We start from the raw sequence: 7,717 nt of genomic DNA, 5'->3' as shown, positions 1-7,717 counted from the left end.
GGAGGCAGACCCATTGATAAGAACACTGAAAGAGACAGAGGAAATACAACACATGATCCATTGAATGAAGGTGATAGGGAAACCTAGATGAGTGAGAAGCATTCTTAGATAAAGCCAGCTGACCCGGTCAAAGGCCTTGGAGAGGTCAATTTTGAGGATGGCTCCTTTTAGATGCTTCAATTATGATGCCTATGATTTGTTTGCCTTTTTTGTACATTTTTAGCCATTAAAAAGCTATTGTTGACCTATCTCTTGTTTACCCTTTTAATAACATTGAATCTTTTGTTCTCCATACCTTTAATAATCTATTTTATATTGCTATTGTAAGTTTTTTCATGTTGTAAAATGAAAATTCTCCTAAAACCCTAATTTGTAACAACAATTCACAAATTGATGGTTGCTAGTGGGAAAGATAACTTGAAATCTATTGGAATTACCTCGACCTCTTAGGATTATCAAGTAGCTTCCTTCAAACCATCATCTCTCTCTCACCATGAGCCTTCCTTTACTAAAGACCTTTCTAGGGCGTGTGAATTCGCAAGCTCCTTAGTGAGTCATTCAACTTAGGATCCTTAGTCATGTAACCTCTAAGACTTATTGCGGAAACCTCCCTTGTGGGTATGGTATTCAACCAAAAAATGCCAAAGGAGAAGCCACTTAGGTGATAGTGGTGGCTAATCTCATTGTTTCTCAGTGCCTAGAGAGGTTTTGCACTAGGTTGCTAGATTTGGCGGTAACAGAGACATTAATCAACACCACCCAATTTTGATGAAATAACATAATCGAACCTTGATATATGGTTAAAAAAAATTGTACATGCCTAATCAATGATTTTAGTTTGAGTGAAGAGTAAATTTTTGCTAAGGCCAGGACAAAGGAGTTCAACAGTCAACACCACCAACATCAGGGTAGATAAAGTGTTTGGTTCTCTTGATTAAATGGCAATCACGTAACATCATACATGATAGAATCCATTGAGAACGCTACAATCCCATCATTGTTGAAATATTGAAAACTGTTAAGTCTATTGAATTTTGAATGGGATATGAAATTATATTTTCTCCATATGAAATTTGATGAGGTTGGAACCACTTTCAAACATCCTAAAAAGGTTAATGGTAATGTTAAAAATTTAAGTGAAAGGATAAAAGGAAGATAAAGTAAATGCCAACTTTTAAAGGGAGAAAATGAAAGATAAAGGAAATGTTAAAAGATAAAGGAAATGCCCACTTTTAGTTTAAGAATTTAAATTTACCATTAATTGCCAACATTTTTGGTCAAACCTATTTAAAAACCATAGTCATAGTTCAATGTGTCTAGGGAGTAGACGGGGAGCACCCAAGGAGAATCCAAGGGGTGTCTAGGGAGTGTGCTCCATTCTCCAACAACATCCTAGGGAGAAACACACTCCCACAGTGGCAGGGAGTGTCCCACGTGGCCTCAATGTGCACTTCTAAATTATGGGAGAGCACTCCTAGTGTATTCCTTGGATGCTTATGCTCAGAGTGGGGTTTTGTTGGGGGAGTGGCCCTTGGGGGCCCTTCCTAGTAACATTATAGTCATTAGAACTTGTAAGAATAATGTCATAATGTTGATTTATGTAGCTTGGGAGGTACTCCACAAGCCTGGGTACTGGGTTTGTGTGAGTTGGCACCAAAAAAGGTCTTTGTGGGTGAAGTACCCAAGCAATGGGCTTTGCACCCAAAGTTGTGGGCGTGAAACCAATTTTGATTTTTATTGTTTGACCATTGTTGCAAGTGGAGCACCCTTAAAGGATCCAAGGGGTCCTAAGACAACCATGGGGGCATTGATCAAATGAGAGAAAATATTTTTTATTTATATGTGGTGGAATAATTTACAAGCTATTCACGTTGATTTGGCATGAGAAGTTCCCTTTGGAGGTCTATTCGTTGCACCTAGGAGACATATAAATGAGAGAGGAGGTGAACTCATTTGATCATACATCACAAGTGCAAGCATCAAAGGAGAGAGAAATCTGTGGGAGCCACAAGCCTATAGGAGCACATTCAAGTGAAGGAAGGAAAAACTGTTTTGTATCTTTTCTGTGTTTGGATGTGCCGAGTTAGGAAACTCACTGGATGAGTTTGTAAAGGCAAGTCTGGAAAATTTTTTGTGCATGGGTTGTAGTGCATTTCTCTGTGAACAAGAAAATATAATTTTGTGCATGGAAGGAGGGTTGAACCTTAATCTAGTGCTGGTCTATGGTCGTATAACCTTTGAACATCATGAGAAGAAGGGCGTAGCATAGTGTAGAGGAAAAGGTCATATAGAGGAGGAATAACACAATTCTTGGAGGGATATTTGGCTGCATTTGGAGAAGTCCTGAAGTAGTTCTAGGAAGCCATAACTAGGGCCAAAACTTTAGGGATATGTGCATAGGCTGGAGTATAATTGAGGGTAGAAAAGGACGTCCTTCAGAGGTATGTTGTTTTTCTTCTCAAGTTGATGTTTTGCAAGGTGATGTAGGTCCAGCTTGGACATATTTATATATCATCTTGCATACAATGTGGAGGGTTGTTAAAGAGTTGCTTGATGTGCCTTAATTACAGTCCCTTGTGAAGGACAATAGGGTTGTTAGTGGGTAGGTTGTTTTGGACCCTAGATCATTGACTTCAAGAGTGAAGGTTAGGTGATAAGAGGGTTTCCATTTGAGTCCTAGTTATGTCTTTGAATGTGGGTTGGATTAGAGATAATAGGGAAACCTCCAAGCCCTAAGTCTTGTTGAATAATGAAACTAGTATCGATCTTCATAATTGTACTTGTCAAAACAAATTTCATTATTAAAGAAAATGACTTATTAAAGCATGGGTTTCATGCTTGGGTCAATGCTTTATAGGTCAAAGCCTCCATCGAAGGCTTATAGGTTTTGTCTTGAGTAATTTGAGTCATTGATATTTTTATTATATCCTTATTGGGCTTTTGTATCATGTAAAAAGAATTATTTTGAGTCAAAAGGGCTATTTTTCACCTCCACACAAAGTCAATCCTATCCACATGAACTCAGCCTACCTTAGGGCTATTCGACCCAACAGAAAGGCTATATATAAAGAGGCATTTCAACCTATTTGGAGAACTCACTCAACAAGTTTGATCTATTGATCTAGATTGTCATTGATGTCAATATGGAAATATTCTAGGATAGTAAATGATGATATGAAGCCAAGGAGAAGCAGAGAAGATTCGTGAAGAAAAAAGAGCAAGAAGCCAAGGAATAAATCCATCAGGGAAGCCATTGGAAGTCAAGAACAAGAGCAACCAAAGAAGAGCTATCGGAAGAGTTCATTGGAAGCAGTAGATCCGTGAAGTAAAAGGAACTTTCAAAGAAGAGCTATCAAAAGCCAAAGGAAGACCTATTGGAGCAAAGAGGAACACATCGAGGGAGTATTGTAGAGTATCAGAGGAGTTAACAGAGGAGCCATATCAGAGCTATCACATGAAATATCGGGGGAGTATTGCAGAGTATCAGAGGCGCCATATCAGAGATATCGCATGAAATATCAAAAGGAGCAAAGAGGAACACATAGTGAGGATATGTACTGTGGACCTGAAACATGTTATGGCAACACGCCCTAATTAATATCGCATCGCAAGGTATGAAGGCATGTCACATTGAATCCCCCAACTGTGATATTAGGTGTGGACCCAATTGCTCCATTATAAACCACCCTATTGAAATATTGCATCCGTTGAATCGCAATGTTCAAAAGAGTCGACACCATCGGATTGCCAATTGCGATATGTATGCGGACCCACTGCAACATTATAATACGTCCTAAAGAAATATCACATCCGTCGCATATCACAAGTCTTGAAGAGATGTAATGATGGAAAACTACCGATTGTGATAAGGTTGTGGACCCGACGGGTTTATTAACAACTTCTTAAGATCGTATCACATCCGCTCTATCGGTAGTAGGGGGATCGACTATGTTATGAGAAGACCTCCGGAAGTTGTGATTGCGATTAAGGTGATGATGTGTCAAATGGGACCACCCATTATATGGTTTTAACTATGTTGATATGTGAAGATCGATGATGTTGATATCGAAGGACAGAGTATGTTATGGGCACGACTTGTAAAAGACCTCCGAAAGTTGCGATTGTGATTAAAGTAATGACGTGGAAAGTGGGATCTCCAATATGGGTATAACCTCTCTTGTGATGCGATTTCCATAAATAATGAGTCTATTATATGAATATTAAAAAAAAGGGCCTATCTGATATAATTTTAATATGTAACACTTTTGTAATTTGGTCTCTCTTCCAAATGAACGTGTCCTTTGAGTATTTATGAACTCGAAGAGACAGAGGAAGTCATAGATTGGGAAGTCGAAGATCAAGCAAATGAAGACGGTCGAGTGAGCGCAAAGGAAGCAGAAGATCAAGCAATCAAAGAAGGAATCTGTTAGACTCAGTCTTGTCAGTCCTATGTCAGAGTATAATTCACCAAGGTTCATTTCTCGTCATTTGCAGTCATTGATGTTACTGTGGTCTAAAAAAGAGTCATTTCAGAGTCAAGGTCTTATAGTTGGTCTTCAAACATGTCGAATGATGCCTGCAGGCTAGAGGAAGGTTCAGTGAGTTTCTATTTCAAGATGGTTATCGTCAATAATGCGAGATTGATTCTTCTTCAAAACCCTGTTTTGAAGAAGAAATCATCAAATGTGTTTTTGTAATAAATATGTAACATGTCAAAATGTTTCAAATTCTACAATGGCAGCCCTATTTTGTTTTTAGCAGCGCCACCATCCCTGCAAGCAGACAAAGAAAAGCCATCATTCAAGCTTAGAAATCAGCAAGGAAACCAAAAACAGAATTATATTAGAAAATGAGAAAAGTGTCAAGATCAAAACACGAGAAAATGGGTTATTAAGAAACAAAGATCAAAATCATTTCTATATGAGATTTCTCCAAGTTTATTAACCCATTTGTATCAAGAGTTATTGGGAAAATCTCAGAGAAAAGTTAAGTTTCAAATTGAAGAGCAAAACTGGATTTTATGAAAGGGTGGACTGAGTACGGGGCACACTGAGGGCGCGCGACGCACTGGATTAATTTCCATAGTGTAATTTTACACTGGCACGACACACTCACCAGGTGCGGCGCACTGTGAGCGCGCGCAGCGCACAGAACTTCTAAACCCAAAAATTCATGCTATTCCTTCAGAAAGCTAAATGTACCATACTAAGTTGGAAGGTTTTCGTTTTTTAGTCCAATTGATAAAAATGTGTTTAAATCCAGCCTTATGCAGGTCGGGCTGGAGCGTGGATCATTGAGGTTGAATTGCAATCCCCGGTGCGATCCAATGAAGAAATTATAGAAAAGTGCAGGGCAGCAGTGGATCGTGGCACGCGGGAAGGCGGTAAAATCAGATTGGCCGTCATAGACCATCCAGAGAAAAGATCAGGAACCTTGAAAGAGCAGCTTGCAATCATCACCCCGCAATTAGAAGAGTTGCGATTAAGGAAGGAGGAGCACATTAAGCAGTTTACAGAAGTGAAAGGACAAATTCAAAAAATATCTGGAGAAATTTCAGGGCATTCTCAACGAACTGATGTTGTGCTGAACTCAATCAATGGGGAAGACGATGACTTGTCACTTAGAAAATTAGATGAATATCATGCACATCTTCAAGCACTCCAGAAAGAGAAGAGTGACCGCCTTCACAAGGTTTTGGAATATGTAAATGAGGTGCATCGACTTTGTGCGGTACTTGGTATGGACTTCTGGAAGACTGTCAGTGAAGTACATCCAAGCTTGCCTGAGTCAGCTCCTGGACAGACAAAAAATATTAGCAACAAGACATTGGAGGGATCATCACAGACTATTCAGACATTGAAAAATGAAAAGAAACTTCGAATTCAGAAGTTGCAAGATCTTGGAACATCTTTGGTTGAACTTTGGAAACCTAATGGATACTTCAATGGAAGAAAGAGAACGATATAGAAATGTTGTATGCAATCTTGGAGCATTAGATAATGAAGTTACAAGTGCAGGTTCTCTTGCACTTGATATCATTGACGAGGCGGAGGTAGAAGTTGAGAGATTGAATCTGTTGAAGGCAAGCAAAATGAAAGTGCAATTATCGAATAAGTACAATGTGCATCATTGATATACTCATATGAATTATCAACAGATGACTATACTTGGGATATTTTCTTTTGCACGTGGCTGGTATCACTGCTGTTCTGGATGGCACTATATCCAAAGGAAGTGCGATCTATCTTCTGCTATGGACGCAGTTCCATTTTCAAGCTTTGGACGTTCCAATGCAAACTTTCGAGTAGTAAAGTTCCAAGTTTGGGCAGCTGGGCGAAGACAGGTCACCTGGAAATATAGGAAAAGAAAGCGTGTCAATTCTCTTGCAGGGACAACATGCTTCCATATCTGACACCTGGTGTAAAAAGCACAAAGATCCAAGGCAATCATAAGAAGAGGTTCGCACCCAAAATTGGTCCCCTGAAAAGAAAACAAAAGCAGAAGCAGGCAATAATGAAAAAGGGCAATGCCTAGCGTGGTTTTGCAGCTGTACTTCCATTTAGGAGACAATCGAAGAGTGTTGGTTCATATTTCAGGGTCTAGAAATGTGGTATTTTAAGGTGCAGGAACCTAATTTACTGAAAGGCCTTGTATCGTGAACAGTGATCCATGTATTTCTTATTTTGAATCTGACTAAACTCATGAGAAATTTCTGAATATTATTTATAGATGAAGCTAGGATTGAGACTTGGTCATTGAAAAGTTTCAACCTCAAGCGAGTGTCACCATGGCACAGAGCTAATTGGCAATATATTCTTATTATCACTTGTTTTCTCAACTTCTCAGCTTCCAGACTGTGCAGTCACACTTCTTGCCCACCTTTGAGACATTGCTTTGATTTCAGAGGCTTAGAGTTTAGTAAAGGTCCATCTGACCTCATCAGTTCCTTCATTGGCAGCTCTCTCTCAAATATAAATGAGGTGTTCTGTCTGGGGGACTTCGTTAGGAACCAGCGTTATTCTCTGGCTTTCCTTCTTACTAGTGAATTAATGCTAGTGCTGCAGCGTGGCATTGCATATCTAGACTCGTAATTAAAATGTCAAAGGCTGAAAGTTTAAATTAAAACGAAGACCTCTATCATGCAGAAGATTAGGAATGAAAGCCTATTTTTGTTTTTAGTCACAATGAGTGGGATCCACGCTTTGCTTTCTCATTGGCCCTCAGAAATTTTCAAATGGCAGATGTAACGTGGCAGTCAGGGTCAAAAGACAAAATTAGAGAGAATGAAAATGATGTCAAAGGGTTTTTTTTTAGTGATGATTGCTTAAGAGAGGGGTTATTGTGGCTTGCCCATCATGCTCCTTTACAACCAAATGTTTATCCTTCAGACGTTCGAGATCTGGTTTTAGAGTCTCTGGACCCTCATTTGAACGCCCTCTTAAATGTGAAGCCATCAGAAGTGACACCGAGGGATTGTATTGCTGTTTTCAATCAGGCATTGGAAAGAACTGAAAGTGACATTGTTTCGCAGCTCAGAACAGTGTTCCTGGTTGGCCGCCACCTAAAATTAATGTGTTTGATGATATTGTGGAAGGTGGATTTCTAAACTCATATTTGCCCAAGTCTGGATGGAACGTGGTTTCTAACATTGATTCAATTGTTCATGCACTCAGAGTGTGCAAGCTTCCCTACTTTCCTTCATTAAACTGGGGTCCTG

General features: G+C 39.4%; 1 pseudogene; it reads left to right on the top strand.

Moving 5' to 3' along the window:
* Positions 1 to 4,562: 4,562 nt before the first annotated feature.
* On the top strand, positions 4,563 to 5,967 carry LOC149181755 (65-kDa microtubule-associated protein 6 pseudogene; annotated as a pseudogene).
* The last annotated feature ends 1,750 nt before the right edge of the window (positions 5,968 to 7,717 follow it).

The sequence above is a fragment of the Pinus tabuliformis genome, chromosome 3_2, assembly GCF_031772625.1.
Source record: "Pinus tabuliformis cultivar Carrire ecotype Pingquan chromosome 3_2, CPIR1, whole genome shotgun sequence".
Taxonomy (NCBI): Eukaryota; Viridiplantae; Streptophyta; class Pinopsida; order Pinales; family Pinaceae; genus Pinus; species Pinus tabuliformis.
The sequence above is the reverse complement of the archived record's forward strand: the minus strand, read 5'-3'. Positions and strand labels throughout refer to the sequence as shown.